This window comes from Adiantum capillus-veneris, unplaced genomic scaffold, assembly GCF_014529385.1.
Source record: "Adiantum capillus-veneris isolate H3 unplaced genomic scaffold, ASM1452938v2 Hic_scaffold_306, whole genome shotgun sequence".
NCBI lineage: Eukaryota > Viridiplantae > Streptophyta > Polypodiopsida > Polypodiales > Pteridaceae > Adiantum > Adiantum capillus-veneris.
The window spans coordinates 58,816-76,718 of NW_028221425.1; the positions used below are offsets into that span (position 1 = coordinate 58,816).

At 42.5% G+C, this 17,903-nt stretch overlaps 1 pseudogene; it reads left to right on the forward strand.

The window, feature by feature from the left end:
* Positions 1-225: 225 nt before the first annotated feature.
* Positions 226-17,903, forward strand: part of LOC147417248 (uncharacterized) — a 45,012-nt pseudogene continuing 27,334 nt past the window's right edge.

A 17,903-nucleotide genomic window follows, 5' to 3' on the forward strand; every position in this document is an offset into this window, starting at 1 on the left:
TCGATTGTCAGTGATCGTGATCCTCGCATGACCAGTTTGTTCTTGAGAGGATTGTTTGAGAACATGGGCACTACGCTCAAGTTCTCATCTTCGTTTCATCCACAAATTGATGGCTAGTTAGAAGAGGCTAATTCTACTGTCTTAGATCTACTGAAACGCTATGCGTCAGATAATAAGGACAAGTGGGAACAGTATTTGCCTATGCTTGAATATGCGTACAATAATATGGTGCATTCTTCGACTGGCAAGGCACCTTTCGAGATTGTTGAAGGCGGCAAAAAAGTTCCTCCCATATTGCATACAAAGGACAAGATATTTGAGGCAGATCGATATGTTGAGAACATGGAGGAAATGTATAAAAAAATTAAAGTTGCCTTGGAGAAGACTCAGGCAAAACAGAGAAAGGCTACTGATCGTCATCATCGTGAATTGCTATTATCACCTGGTGATTGGGTTCTGTTAAGGTTCGAAAAGGCAAGGTTAAAGAAAATGAAGGGCAAGGAACGGATGTTTCCTAAGCTCAGTATGCGTTACTATGGGCCTTTTCAAGTGCTAAACAAGATCAGCGATGCGGCTTACATGCTGAAATTGCCTGATGCATGGAAGATTCATAATGCGTTTCACGTGAGTCTTCTAACACCCTTTGTGGGTGATGTGCCAGAAGATATGCTAGATGAAGATCAGCCAGAAGTTGAGGAACTTGATGAGATCCTGGTACCTAAGCAAGTTTTGACACATAAAGATAGAAAAGTTAAAGGAGAGGTTGCAAGATGCTATTTGGTGAAGTTCAAGAACTATATGCCTATGGATGCAAAGTGGATGGAAGAGCATGAACTGTCAGAGTCACCAAATGTATTGCAGCTTTACCCTGAAGTCTTTGGGTTACAACCTACTTATGTCCCAACCCAACGTGTGCAAAGGAGGGGTAATGATAGAGCTAGTACATCAAATGTACATATGAATACAATGTAATAGATGGAAATGATAAAAGTATGAAAGTCTCATTAAGTCATTTGTATTTATGTGTACGACCTTTCTTGCGGATACATGCGATGATAATAGAGTGCTAACAACACAAGATCACCAGTGGCGTGTATATATGGTATGCAATCGAGGACGTTTGCAATTTCAAGAGGGGGGTATGTCACGAGGACGTGGCAATTGCTAACCTTAGTTGTTGGTTTCTTACCAATGATTTTTGTTTTATTTTTGAGATCCTCTTTTTGAAGTTGCAAATGGTCGGACATTGTATGATAGCCAATGTAAACGATAGTTTCATCTGCAGACGGGAAGTTGGTCAGCACTGGAATTCGTATAGTAAGAGGATGTCTAGGCTCAGTCCAAGGTCATGTAAGTCCCTCGTCGCACTTAGCAAGTTGGTGGATACTAGGACGTGAACTCAATAAAGGCATAAAGTCAAGGTGGGGCTACCAGTAGAAAGTATCCGATATTTCGGCCGCATTGCACTTTTGGATGCGGTCCCAATGAGGATAGATGGTCGGATGACCAGTGGGAGCCCAACGAAATCATTTCCTAAAAATTAGGGAACTGCTATTTTGGGCCGTGAAATTGTGTTCGCGTCATTACCTTTGAAATGGCAAGGGGAATGTTTTAGAACTCTGCCGCGAAGTTGTTGAGCCAGCAGAGGATCACACCCACATTTTTGCTCACACTCATCATTTTTGTAACCATTGATTGTAATAAATGTCTTTCCGACATTGATTTTGAATTGAGCCATTCATTAAGTAACGGGACTCAATTGAGTTTCCAGCTTGTAATCCGAAGTAATTTCACTTGCTGATGTAATTAGTTAGAGATGTTCTCACCTCCAAGGCTGAGGTATATAAGCCAAAGTTTTTGTAACCTAAGGGGATTCAGATTATTAATCAAAGTGAGTTTTTGAGCGCCGTGACTGTGTCTGAGAGAGAGTGAGAGAGAGAGAGAGAGTCTTATCTACTTGCTACGCGAGCTACGGAGCCGCCATTGGAGAAGCGACACCGCCATTGTGTTAGCAACGGCGAGAGCTACGCACTGATACCAAGAGTGCGCGCTATTGGCTTCTATGTGTGGTAAGTTCCTACGAGCTTCGGTGTGAGTTTTCTTCCAACTCGTGTGTCGGAATAGAGCGTGCAACATATCTATAGAACCACAACGAGTAGAGCTACGCATTAGTACCATCGGGGTCAAGTTTCGGTCACCTGTATTTTTGGCCTGTCTTCATACGCGTTTACCGCACGGAGTGATTATAGGTTGATTTTGTAGTTCAAGTCTTTAGGGTGTTGTTCTTACCTAGTGCATAGACTTCCCCTTGAGTTTGAGATCGATTCAATGATTCTAGATCCTGTTTCGTATAGCATTCGTTCGTAGTACGGATTTCAGTCACTTGCGTATTTTAGAACTTAGATTTGATTTCCTTAGTAGTGATTGTCATTAGAAGGTCGAGTAGGTGATTTGACACCCACCTAGTTGTTTCCATGCGCCTGCGGGTCAAGCTTCGTCCTCGTCTGACAAATTCTGTTGTTGGTTGAGTTCTCGCTATTTAGCTTCCGCTAGCGGCGTAACCGCCTTAACATTTGGCGCCGCTGCCGGGGACGAGAGCCCTAAGTAGGTGACCTTAGACTAATCCTACGAGGTGAGTCGTATAAACTACTTTGTATACTTTAGTTAGAAAAGATCTAGGAGTGGTGGACTCCGAAGATCTCGAGAGATACTAGGAAGTGGGGTATTCCTGGGTCTTCCGTGTTGACAGTATTTTTAGTTTAGCTTAGATTTGTTTGTTGTTTTGTTGGTGTTGAGTAGTTGTTGATAGAAGAAGAATTTGCTAGTCCGTGAGTGACAGTGGATATCTTTAAAGTCACAATTACCAAACCCATTTTATGATTAGGAATAGCTTAGGTAGGACTTCATTTGATCCTGATCTAGAGCTAATAATCATTGGAGTATTTGCTTGATATGGTTGATTGCATGTTAGATCACTAAACCGTCGAGTTAGTAGTGAAACTTGCAATAAACAAAAGTCAGAGAAATTTTCTGTGTATCTGGGAGTTGCTGAGCACTTGAGAAAGCTTTAGGAAGGATTCTGTGCCAAAAAATTGGAAATCTGTAACTTTAGACATCATACGCGTATGATGTCTAAATGACCAAACAGAGACCAAAATAGAAATTTTGACTTTACCAGAGTGTTCAAAAGGGGGGTTATACCCTAATTTCAACTTAAAACAAGAGCATTAACACTCAAAGAAACCCGAAAAGACAAGTCGGAGTCCAAGAAACGCAAAGAATAGGAAATTTTGGATTCAGATCTTGTTTTTACATTCAAACCTGACAAAAACACTTGAAACTCAATTATAAACATTGGAGAAGGCTTAAAACCAAAAATAGTCAAAATCTGGGACAAAAGACATCATACGCGTATAATGTCTTTTGGCACATCCACTGCTTATTTTTGATATCTGACCTGACAAGATTGTTACAAGCACTGTAGGAAGCATAAATATCAAGTTTTGACCTAAATTGATGAAAAAGACATCATACACGTATGATGTCTTTGACCTAATTTTGGACATATTTTGATACTTTGCTAACACAGATCCATTATAATAGCTGTCTAGAGGTTATATTTCAAGTTTCATCCCATTTGGATCACAATTGACCCAAAAAACAAGTCAAAAGCGGAAAATTGCCAAGAAAAGCCTAAATTAGCCATAACTTGCTCAAACATAGTTCAAACTGAATTTTGTGAGTGGAAAGAGCATAAGGGGCCTACTGAGAGTGAGCATAACCAAAATAGTCTAAATCTGTGAAAAAAGACATCATACGCGTATAATGTCTTTTTCAGCATAACTGCAACAAAATTCTCACTTGATGAAACAGAAGTTGTCCAACTGACAAGATTAAACAATTGACCAAGTATCAATCAGTTTGGATCAATTCTGACCACAACAACTTGGGGAAAACAAATTGCCGAGACGGAAAAGTTAAAGTCCTTTAGGGGAATTGATGAATTTGAGATCGGGCAGGAACCTCCAGAATAACCAACCAAAACAAGGGGAACCAGCAAGTGTCATATCAACCGAGGGAAGTGTAAACCAAAGTTGGGTGCAACCATTAGAGCCGATCTTTGAAGGAAGTGTCTCTGATACTTCTTCGGAGAGATCTTACGAGATTTTCACCGAACACTTGGAACACTTGAACCTGAACAACAGAAAAAATATGGCAGCAGGATCATCAAGCCCTTCCGCCACAATGAAGCTATTGTTCATAAAATATCAGTACGACAATGAGCAAGGTGCCAAGATCTACAAAGATGGAATGTACCGCTATTGTGTAAAGATAGAAGAGAGACCTAGTGAGTTCAAGGACTTAGTGCCTGTGAGCTATAGCGGAGATAGATATCTAGATGACGAGGGTACCATGTACTTGGTAGTCCTAAACCCTAACATTGTGGACAAGTGGGGATTGATGGGCACCAAAGCCAAAGTAGATGAAGAACTTGAGGAGAAAGCACCAATAATAACTTCCTGATGCGAGGTTAAGAAGAGAGAATGAAACTACAAGGATCAACACTGATAACATCTATGTGGGGCTATACAAATATAATAATGGGGAGCAGGATCTCTATTATAGATGTGAAGAACCTACACATTGGAGAGTTGACAGACCGAAAAAGACTTTATGTCTTTACCTACACAGAGGATCGGAAGTGAAAATTTCCGCTTACGACAAGTATGGGAGGCAATACTCAACAATGGGCAAGAAAGAATTAGAAGGATATACATACTTGGGGGACCACTACATCAGTATTATGTTACTTCTAACTCACAAAGACCAGCACCAACAAATGGAGGGCAAAACCCAATGACGACAGGAGGACAAAGAACTCAGGCTGCTGACTCTTTAAGTCAACCTCAGTACTCGAAGCCCGGACCAATGGGATCATTACATTCCAGAGAGTCAATGGATACGAATCGAGGTAGTGCAATTCCAATCCCCACGTATACCACTCCAGGTCCAAGGTTCGAAGCGGAACCATCACATTTACCTCCTAGTAGTAGATTCAGGGCAGGAGAACCGATAAGGGTAACCCATGAAGTCCATGATGCTAGAGAAAGATTTAGCCGGGACACAGGAGCAATGAGATTAATAGCAGACCATAGACGTATGAGACCATCTCAAGTAGCGAAGTGTATGCCAAAGAAGTATGGTGGTTCAGGAGATCCGTATGCACATGTGTCACTCTTTAAGCAAGTCTTAAGAGCTGAGCAGATAACAGATTTCCATACACAATACGAGGGATTTGGTCTTACTCTAGAAGGTACGGCATTGACATGGTTTCAACCACTGAACATAGGGGGATTCCATGACATTGACCATTTGCTAAGAGAGTTTGCTGAGGAATTCTCAAAACGAGGGATTAAGCACAATACGGTCTCACAAATATATGCTTTTAAACAGAGAGAACACGAAAAAGTGAAGGAAGCTTCACTTCGCTTCAAACAATACATTGAGAGATGTCTAGTACGTGAACGACCACAAGATGACAGACTATCTGTTCTCTTTATTGAGGACTGAGAAACGACACTCTCAAGAAGGACTTGCACTTGAAAGCTTGTACAAGTTTTGAGCAAGTAACGAGAGAGGCATTGTACTTAGTGGATAACTGTACGGTTATGGAGAGGTGTCAGCGGATACAGATTTTGCATCCAGTAGCTCCTCCTCCGTAGCGAGCGAGACTACCACTAAAAAGAATGTTCAAACAACAACCATGCCAAATGTAGAGAAAATGATAGAAGATGCTCTAAAAAGGATGGCACCATACCAAAAACCATTGCCAAAAACACTGAAATGGTGTGCTATTGAACAAAAATGGACAAACCATCCAACAGAGGAGTGCTATTACAACAAAGGGTATGTAGGGAGCGTCAGTATGCACCTCCTGCTCAATGAGCACCACCTCAAGTACATCCAGTACCTCGATACCCAACGGGAAATGTGCCAGGACCTATGGGGATAGAAAGACTGCAACTGGTATTGGGACAACAACCACCTTTACCAGGAGCAAGACCAGTAGGCATAGATATGCACCAACCTTAGAGAATCAGGAAAACAAGCCCTAGTGCCTGTTCAAGCCTATTATGAAGAATCTGGTGCACACATGTCTCAACTGTGTATTACCCACCAGAAGAACCCAAACAACCAGAACCATGGGGCATGATTGGGAATGTTGGAATACCAACAATTACAAGTGCTTCTAATGAAGAGAGATACAATTTGGATGCAAGAACATTGATGTTTATAGCTCATGGAGGGTTAACAGGACAAAGACCATCCTATCCACAAAGGACGAATCAAATGGGACCAAGACCAGCACTAGGACCCTGTTACAAGTGTGGAGGTGACCATCTGATGAATGTTTGCCCACATACGAAAATCATTAGAATTAACGCTTATTGCACTGAGTGTGGGGTTACTCACTTCATTGAGGATTGTTCAAAGAATCCAAACAAAGTGCAAAAGACGACATTGAATATGCTAGAAACTATTCCTACCAGCAGTGGGTCTGAAAATGAAACTCTGATACCAACGCAAGTTGTTACTAGAGCTCAAGCTAAGAAAACCACTAGAGAACCTGAGAATGGAAAGTTAGCGACTAAAATGGTTAGTCCAGGACCGTGGAGTCAGAAAAACACATGGAAAGCTAGAAAAGCACGCATGAAGTTGAGAAAAGAACGTGAAGACGCTATTCTAGCTGAGGAACTAAAGCGAACTAAAGATAGATTAGAAAAACTTGAGAGTCAAAACGGGAAACGAGAGATGAGCCCGGAAAGAACGAAACAAAAGAGTATCAAAGAAACAACGAGCTTAAGCTCAGGGGGATCAGTGCTAGTCGACAAAGTACACGAACCATTGGACGCACTGATGAGAGCTTACAAGCTAGGTTAAAGAACAACCAACACAAGAACACAGGTGGATGACATACCCAAACGCGGAATTGGAAAAGCAGAGACTTGAAATGTGCCAGAGAATGATCGAGACTGTACAAGCCTTATTAGAACCACCAAAAGAAACAATGAATTGTGGAAAGGAAAACCCAATTCAGCATGAGAACTATCGTTTCACGGTAGCTGAAAAGACTCCCAGTGCACAAAAGCCTGAAAATACACACAAGGATGACCACATAGTGTTGAACACAACCGATCAGGAGATAGAGAATTTTCATCCAGTCATACAGAGGTCTTACGGAAGAGATGAGGATTACAATGAATTTTGGAAACAAGTGAGAGAGGCAAACTTTGAAAACGAGCTAAGTTGCCAAGCTAATCAGACAAATTGGGAAAAGGACATCAGGAACCCTCCCATAGTGGAATTTGAGGCAGGATCTCAAGTGACTTGGATCTGCAATCTTACTGGGGAGATGGGGGCTCTGTTAGAACAACGAGAGCAAACCTCACTCACTGAATACCTTACCTTCCTACTTAGGAGAGTATGAAGCAAAATCCGAGATTAGAGCACTTCCCTCACGAAGAATCTCATCAGAAAAAGTCATGGACTTGCAAGGATTGATAGAGATCTTGTCAACACCAGTGACATGCACTATCACTCTAGCTGAGCTTTTGAGGCTAAGACCACATATGTGGACCACTGTAGGAAAATGCTTGGAGAAATTCGGGATAAAAGACCCAACATCGAAACTGAAAGAGGGTATACAAGAGCTGAGTAAACCACAAAAGAACGCTAAGCCTGTACCCTTAAACAAGGTCGGAGAGTATTGCGAAGGTGAAGAGGGGAATACAACCTTACCAGTTGAATTCCAAGGAGTAAACACGATGGCAATACTAGACAGCGGAGCTGGGGTAGCCATTGCTACAAAAGAAATCTGGAAAAAATGGGGGAAACCAGCAATAAGGAAGACTAGGTTGAAACTCCAATTAGAAGATGGACACATGGAGAAACCTATGGGGTTATTAGAGAAATTTGTAGTGACTTCTTGCGGCATTGAATACGAACATACTTTTGCTATTGTCAATTTTGGCAAGGAGAATAACTATGATATCATACTGGGAAGACCATTCATGAGACAGTTGAAAATGATCCAGGATTGGGGCTACAATCACATATACCTGAGAAATATGGAAACCACTACACGTGTGAACCTGAAAGACCATAGCTACAAAGATGTGAACCGAACACCGGTGGAGGAGTTTGATTCAGCTACTTTGGTAGGATCCGAATTTTCAGCTTGGTTAGGTAAACCCAAGGAGTTATGGATGTGTGGAGCTTCGAAATGTGGAAGTCTGAAACGAGAAGAATGTGTTTTAGAAAGGGCTATCGAAGATGAAACTTATATAGGAGAACCCTTTCCAGAGGACACGCTTGAACCATTAGAATGGACACACATTCTAGCAACCCTAGATGTTTGTGCAATTCCGGATGGTCCCACAACGAAATTTTGCGACAAGGACGGGTACGACGTGGTTCCGTACTTCATGTTGAGAAATGTACTCGAAAAAGAAACTGAAAAGAACAAGACACTGGAAAAGGAAGATGAAGAGGATGTATTTCACGACATTCCCGATCATCTTGAGTGGAAATGAAGCAGACAACGAGTCAACGGACAATTCAAGCGGAAACGAAGAAACTATAACGGATGTCCAATTTTATGATTTTCCGAACCAAACTAAACAACGCCAGAAACGCTATAGAGCAAAGAGAAAAACAAAGGGGGTTAGAACCAATCCGATGCCTAGAATAAGAGGAAAAAATCAATTCCTAATGCTAGTAAAGGCGGAAGATTGTGTAAGGACAAGGTTTCTTGAAGAATGAGAGGCAATGATCAAAAGAGCTTACGAAAAGACAAAAAAGGCTCAAGAAATCAAGTTCAAAAAATGGAACGAAAACAGAAACAGAAAAATCAGAAAAGAACAAGCGCAACAGAGAACACACACGGAGTCCAAGCTAGAACGTAGAAACAAGTACAGAGAGCTCAAGAAAACTCTGAAAGAAGTTTGGACGACAGAAATTGAGAGTGGAGAGGACAAAAACGCCAAAATCAAGGAAAACATGGATGTTCCCTCTCACTATAGGAAATTCACAATAGAGGATAGGAAGGTGATATTTACCCCACCTATTCGAGAGAGGAAGGAGAACGAATCTTATGACGGACCGAGGATGCAAAAAAAGTTGATTTAGCAGCTCCAGGTGAGCCACCTAGACCGGTGTACATAGCCACAGATTTGTCTCCAGGCGAGGAAGAGAGACTTTTGAGTCTTCTCAGAGAGTATAGGATGTGTTTGCATGGTCTTATAAGGACTTAAAGGGAGTTGACCCATCGATATGCCAACACACAATCCCACTGAAACAAGACGCAAAGCCTAGCAGACAGAGACCATACACATATAATGATACTTTTGCTAAGCGAATCAAAGAAGAGATAGATAAGCTAATGGAAGCTGAATTCATATACGAGATTGAACACACCGATTGGGTATCTCCAATTGTGGTAGTACCCAAGAAGAACGGAAAACTCCGAGTGTGTGTCAACTTAAAGAAAGTGAATGCTGCAACAATCAGGGACAATTATCCCTTGCCGATAACTGATCATGTTCTAGAGCGTGTATCAGGGAAAACAGCATACTCTTTTCTTGATGGTTTTTCAGGATATAACCAGCTAGCCATAGCACTGGAAGATCAACATAAAACAGCTTTTGCAACGGAGTGGGGAATTTATGCTTATCGGGTTATGCCTTTTGGTCTAACCAATGCTCCCGCAACCTTCCAGAGGCTGATGACGCATGATTTCAAAGAATACTTAAGGTTGTTTCTAGAAATATACATGGATGACTTGTGTGTACATTCTCTTATGAGAGATGAGCATCTAGAACACCTAAGAAAAGTATTTGAGAAATGTAGGACATATCGCATTTGTCTCAATCCTGAGAAATGTGTGTTTTATGGTCCGACAGGGCAGAATTCTGGGACATATTGTCTCACAAAACGGAATATCCACGGATTTAGAGAAGATAAAGGTTATAGTGGATATGCCTAGACCAACCAATGCGAAACAAGTGCAGAGCTTTATGGGACATTGCGGATATTATAGACGATTCATTTACATGTACGCTATAATAGGCAGACCACTTTACAGGCTAATAGTGAACTTTGAATGGACAGATGAGTGTGAGGAATCGTTCAAGAAATTGAAAGAGGCACTCATTACTGCTCCAGTCTTGAACTCACCAGATTGGGAGAAGGTATTCCATGTGCATATAGATGCTTCGGCATATGCAATAGGATGCATTCTGGCTTAGCCAGAAGAAGGAAACATGGATTTTCCTATCTATTACGCCAGTCGACAGCTCAACAATGCAGAGAAGAATTACACCACAACAGAGCGAGAGGGATTAGGAATGATATATGCTGTGAAGAAATTTCGGCATTATCTTCTAGCCAACAAGTTTGTGTTTTTTACGGATCACCAGCCTTGCTCTACCTAGTGAATAACCATGCAATACTGGAGAATAGTGAGATGGTTCATTATCTTACTGGAATTCGACTTCACGGTAGTAGTAAAGAAAGGAAAAACACATCTTAGAGCTGATCATCTTTCGCGATTGACGAATGGAGAAGACCCTATAGGAGTAGATGACGACATGCCAGACGCGTACTTGTTCAACATAGAAATGATACCGAAGTGGTCTCAAAATGTCGTTAACCTATTAACCTATGGAGGAGAGTTCGATAGAAGAGAATACAACCAGAAACATATTGCTATTCAGCAATCCAAGAATCTTCAATTGGTTGCAGGAAGGTTGTATCAATTGGGAAATGATCATGTTTTACGACTATGCATCAATCCTGAGGAATATAATATATATCTGCGCGAAGCACATGTTCAGGAATGTGCATTTCATTGTTCAAGAAGGAACACATATAGGAATTTGTTACAATTGGGAGTCTATTGGCCAGGAATGAAAGAAAGCGTACATGATATGTCACTGTATGTATTGTATGTTCATCAAAACCGCCAGCAGAGTATTCGACATTATATCAGATAATGATCGCTCCAGAATGGAGTCAGTATATTGTTGAATATCTCACAAATAGAACTTTCCCAGAAGGAACGTCAAAAGCTCGTCAGAAATCTGTAGAGACAGAAGCTAGAGATTACGCTTTAATAGGAGATCAACTCTATAAGAGAGGTAAAGACAACCAGCTTAGGATTTGCGCATCAGAGTCTGAGTATGTGATAATCCTGGAGCAAGCTCATGGAGGAGTAGGTGGAGGCCATTTCTCAGGTGATAAGACAGCAAAACTTGTCTTAGCCGTAGGAATATGGTGGCCAACACTACAAGAGGTTGTGTGCTCTTGTGACGCTGTTAGCGACGGAAATACATTGGGTTTTTATAACCCCCGGCGTCGCTAAAACCGTCGCTACGAGCGTCGCTACGAGAGCGTCGCTATAGGCGTCGCTATGAGCGTCGCTATATGCGTCGCTATATAGCGACGCCTATAGCGACGTTTACACAGAAGACTATAGCGACGCTCACAGCGACGCTATAGAGCCATAAATAGCGATGCTTATAGCGACGCCCGAGAGATTTTTTTTTTGGTGGCAGGCATTCAATCAACCATATTGTACTTGATTCACTTTTAAAAAAAGTGCAAAGGTAGATAATAGACCCAAAATAGTCACCCACAAGACGCATTGTTTTGCAAAATTGACAATTGTACACATCATAGGCAAAATGAATTGATTGGCAAATGTAATAATGACAATTGTACAACATCATAGGCATAAAGAATTGATTGGCAAAAGGACTGCGGTGACAAATGTAATAATATACATGGTTCAAAAAGACGTATAAAAATCCGTCTCATGATATATAAGCTATGAGAAACCCTAAACTAATGCTATCTAGCTACGGCTAAACTGACGTCGTCTAGTTAGACGTCTCATCGCGTCCAAGCGGCGTATTTGTCGGATTCTGCAAAAAAAGACAATAAGACAGCTTTCAGTAAGTATAAACATATAACGACATTTATAAAACAATACAAAAAATAAAAAAGAGTAACCCTAATACTAACCATGCCGCCGCGAGAACTGAGAATGTCCATCAGGGCGTTTAAGCCCTTCCTGCCTGCGTACTCGCGCTCGTACGGTGTGGGATCACGTCCTGTCATCGACCACTGTCAAAACATACAAAGATTTCATTATGTTAGAACTAAAAAACTCATAAACCCTAAACTATCGAACATGCATAAAGAGCAATGTGAAAAGACTTACAAAATCGGCCTCAAATGATGCCCATCCACCGCTCCCCAAGTGGTGCGAGCTCCCTGCCTCTACTCGCGCTCTGGCTGCATCCTTTTGTTGCTTCCACTTGTCGGGATTCTCGCGCGCTGCTTTCTTCGCATTCTTCCAATCTTCTTTGGCCAGCCAATCTGGCCTGTTCCACCCATTCTTGATTGCTTTTTGCACTTCGGAACGCTTGTGTTTGCAGTATTCGCGCATTCGAATCTTCATCAGGTCTTCATTGAAGCGTTGATCCCGTGTTGGAATGGGAAACTCATCATGAAGTATACTGATGACTCTGTTTTTTAAATCACTTGGTACTTCACTCCATTTGTTTAGTATGTAGTGTCTAAACAGCTGAGAGCAAAGACCACGCATGCGCGAGATCACCTTCTTGCCGTCATCATCCATGATGATGCCGCCGCTGATGTCGACGGAGTAAGGCAAGCCCTCTGGCCGGTGACGCGTCAGGTGTCTCCACCGCGTCTGGGCCCCGAAGCGAGGAGTGTCGAGTGGGGTGGCTCCTGGCGGAGTAGGTAGAGGTGTGTAGCTTCTAGGAACAGTCAGCCGTGCAAAACCTGGAGTAGATGGCAATGATGTGGCTGTGTGGGGGTGGGCAAAGAAGGGGAGGGTAAAGAGCCTCGTCGAACACGAGTCGGTGTGGAGGCATCGGTGGCGGAATCCCCACAACAACCGCCACCGCCACCACTAGAGCGCGGTGTCTAGACGAGTGTGAAGCTCGTCTCGTCGACGCCGAAGCTTCGGAGCGCGCCGAATGCTCCGAAAGAGAGGGAGATGCGGATGGTGTAGGAACGCGCGATGATGCGCCAGAGCGATGACGCTCCACGTACCACTGTCTCTGCTGCGGTGACAAAGAAGAAAGAAACTCCTCATCATCCATACCTGCATTAAACACACGAATATTTAAACTTAATATTGAATGAATAGAGTAGACAATGACGCAAAGACCATTAAATACAATGACGTAATGACGCATATAAATACAATGACGCAATGAATCGAGTGATAGAAGAGGCAAGTCGAAAACTCAGAATTTTCAATCAAAAGATGTGAGCGCGAGTAGAAAAGAGCGTTATACACCATGGAAGGTACTTAGAGAGCCAGAGCTTTTACAACACGGAGCAAAATTGTTCAAATACAATATTTGTGGCTTTAAGAGATTCTCTCTCTCATCCTCGCATAACTCAGCATAACTTCCTATATCTATATAGAGCTCTTCGTTTAAACACATATCCTCTGTTTCATTTTGTAGCTCCTCTGCATGCACCCCATATAGAGTAGTAGCATCTTGATGCTCGTCGGCACCACCACAGCGGCTTCTGATTGAGCATCTTCTCTCTCTGATCTCCTCCATTGATGTCGTTGTGATTGGCACATGGTAGCCTTCATACGTCCTTGCACTACGAGGGGCTACCTCTATGACGTACCACCAGTTTGATGTAGACTTTGCAGGATGAAATATTACCTGCCAGAGCCACATAACCTACATGAGAGCTTTCAAGCACATAACTTGTAAAAGGGGGATGTTAACTATTTATATACTTACTTGTTCACAATGCTCGGGTAGTACGAAAGTGTCTCTTAGGTCAGTCCATTTCTTAGTAGAATCCACCTCAAGAAAACCAGACTCTCCTCTATGCACAGTAGCGTTGCAACCCTCCATGATTATCTTGAACCATTGCACGTCGAACAAGTCGACAAAAAATCCTCTGTAATCGATCCTCAAAATCTCTTGCAGCGTGCCGAAGTAAGTGAGTTCCGCCACCACAGGATCTGCATCAGAGGAACGTCGTCGACTAGACTGTTCAAATTTTGCCATGATTCCACAATCTTGAGTAAAACGCTTTTTGTCGATTCGTTCCACCCTAAAATGTCGACCTTTACACCATGCTGCTGTGTATGACTTATACTACAACGAACAAAGATTATGAGTGGCCGTTCAAACGTTTATAAATAAAGTCACTTGCTAGTCGTACATTGCAAACTTACCTTGGTCGCGCAACCCCGAGAGTACTCCCACTCTTCTTCAGTCACTTTGTCACCGCATTGTTGTGCGCTTTTCAATTGGTTGTGCAACCATCTTAAGCTCATGAAGGTTGGTAGGCTCTCCAGAACCGCTGGATAGTGCATCGTGGTCGTCTTCCCGTCTCACTCGATTCGTGCCCTTTGTCGCTCTTGCTTTGCATCCATATTGTGAAATCCACTTTTGCATCACTGGATTGTGAAGCATGCAAAATCGGTTGATTTTAGCCTCTAGATCTTCCGTCATCTCTTCTCAACACCGAGATTGCACATGACAATCCCAGATATGCGCTCATCATCTATGGTTCGCCATAGCGTGTCCCGGGATTTATCAAATCCGTCTAGCCACTCTCCAATGTACACTAGGGACTCTGATACCAACCAACCTTCTGCCATGCTACCCTCCGGACGTGCCTTTTGACGCACATATCCCTTAAGCGTTTTCATGAAACGCTCTAAGAAGAACATCCATCTGGAATGAACTGTGTCAACTATTTCCACCTCATCAACTATGTGAACAAGAAGATGCACCTGAATGGTTAGCATGGTAGTAGGAAAATGTTTCTCAAACATGCACACAAGCTCCGCAGCATTTTGTTTGGCGAATGGTATGGAATCTATGTTGATCTCCTTTGTGAGATCCATTGCACCAGCTTTGCAAGTTTGTAGATTGTGTTACGGATGTCGAGAGACAAACATCCCTCAATGGCAACCGGTAAAATAAACTGTATAGTATGTGCAGCAATGATATTAAGTCCACATTTTATGCAATGATATTAAAGACCACTATGAACGTACCTGACACATTTTATGCCAATCGTGTGACTTCAAACCGGTAAGCTTTCCTTCTTTAGTAAAACACGTTCGGAGCGAGTGCATTACGCCAGTGGGGTCCGCAAAGATCGAATGGCCTCTTTTACTTTGCGTTCTTGGATTCCTGTGAAAATCCATGGTGCTTTAGGGAGTTTTATCGATCCATCAGACGCTGTTTGCGGCCAATATTGCTCCATACGATCCACATTTCTAAGGTCAACTCTGGCTCCCAAAGTATCTTTCTTGCCGGTCAAATGGTCCCATAGTAGATTACCCACATTCTTGAATATGTGCATTGGATCGAGCAAGTGATTGATCACTCGTACCATAGAGATAGTCTCTTCATCCCTAGAGGCAATCCGTCATCGCACATCTCTTCTGCTCTAACCATGCTTGTGCAGACATCCTTGGTGGCTCTCTTCCCAAAAAGCCGTCGTGTAACACATGATTCTCTGGAAGATACGCTTGATGACCTTCGTAGATTTGCTTCTTCAATGAGGGTGCCCTACGTGCATTCAGTCTAGGTCCACATGTGACACGTGCTCTATATCCGCTTGTTTGAAGCCCTGCATGTATACACATGATAATAGATCAACTATGGGAAAAAAAACAATATTTACAGTGTCTGAGTGAGGAGTGTCAATAGATCACCTAAGCATTCTGTTAGCCCGGGATAGTCATGCATGGTCCACATTAGAATGCCTCTGATCAAAGCATTCCGTCGTCCTGTGTGTCGGCTCATATCCACCACCTCTATGCCAATCCACAATTGTTGTAGCTCTTCCAATAGTGGACGAAGATACACATCCATATTCCCCACTTTATATCGCCCTGGCACAATCAAGCTTAGCCATAGGTGCCCCTTCTTCGTAGTCAACCACGGGGGAATGTTGTAGTTGACGATGACAAGGGCCATACACTGTAAGATGTTGATCTTTGACCAAATGGATTTACGCATCCATAGCCAGGCCTAAGCGCAAATTTCGAGCTTCCCTGGCAAAATCCGACCATGTTCCATCTATATGTTTCCAGCTGCGCAATCTGCAGGAATTCGTAGCACACCATCCGAGATTATTCTCCTCATGCCATGATGCTAGGCGGCCATGGACTTACATTCGAAGAAAATGCTTGATGCGAGGAAGCAGAGGAAAATGTCGCAAAACCTTTTGTGGAATTTTTGTCCCGTGGAGATCTACTCGATATCTTTCGAATCACATTTCGGACACTTCTCCATGTCTGTGTATTCCCCTCGAAAAGAATGCAGTCATTAGGACAAGCGTGGATAGAATTGTAATCCATCCCCAAGTTTCGCAAAATCTTTCTTGCTTCATCTCGGGAATCTGGCATCACATTGTCAGCTGGTAGTATGTGCTCTTTCAGCAATGTACACAACATAAAAATATGATACAGTCGTGTAAAAATCTATCAATCATTGTACATTTAGAGTTCTATTAAAGTAAACTAATTGTAATAGATCACCTGAAAAGCGCTGTGACGCTAGTGTCACTCCATCCAAACTTTGCTGCATGTTGAGAAGAACCAGGAGTGCTTTCAATCTAGACATACGTGCTCCATTATACAATGGCGTATCGGCTTCACTTTTCATATCATCATAGATAAGCCTTTCTGAATCCATGATTGTCTCGATCATTTCATCAATCTCGGGCTCAAACATTGCCTCGTTGGAATGTGCTCTGCATGATCATCCCCCGAGCTGTCAGAGGCTACATCTTGTGGCCTCACATATGCTGCTTGACCAAAGCGCCTGCGAACACGTCTATTGGGTTGCAAGATTGCTGCTTGTTGGCCAGCGTCAGAGTCCGACGAGTTATAATTGGCAACAACTCGATCTATAATAGATGGATCGAACTCGCCAAATTCGCGAACGTGCTGCAAAGAAACACGTCTTGTCCATCGCACAGCATGCTTGCATTGATTACAAGGACATAAGACCCTCATTGAGAGATAGGTGTTTCGGTTGGACGGTCCCACATCCTCGTCGCTACTCATAATGAGATAAAAAACTTATAACCTGGACAACAAATTTAATATTCTATTGGCATTCTTCGTCTTATCTCTCTCTCTCTCTCTCTCTCCTCTCTCTCTCTTCTCTCTCTCTCTCTCTTTACCTCACATTCTCTAGTCATGTCCAATCCCCGCACACCTCGTCTAGAGGTGCACGGAGATCAGAACCACCGAGTTATAATCTCGTCTTTATGGTCAATACCTATATTTTGTGGGTACAAAAATCTACACACCCACGTCTACATGATACTGCATGTAGTGGACAAAACCCCTTTGCCTCTTCTCTAGCTGTAGCACTTCACTTCATCTTAACATCTTTTCACAGTAGATCTTTTCACTGTTCATCTAACTCTAAACCCTAAACCGTAAGTAATTCTTGCGTGGACTCGATCTAACGTAAATAAGCGTAAATCTAAATAAACGTAAATCTAACTAAAAATAAAGCTAAATCTAATTTAACGTAAGTCTAATGACTAGAGGTTGTTTAGATGGTCATTGTGTCGGGGATGTAGTGACTCTTGCCGCCCTGAAGATCCACCTTCTCCCTCTATCTTCTGAAGACATTTCACCAGTATTTTGGATCGACGGAGCCACCATGAGTGAAGGCAGCAATACCCTATATTCCATTGAGGGCTTTCTTCACCCGCTTCATGCAGGCATCGCAGTCTATGGAGACCTAAATCTAATCTAATATAACGTAAATCTAATTCAGCTTAAATAAACGTAAATC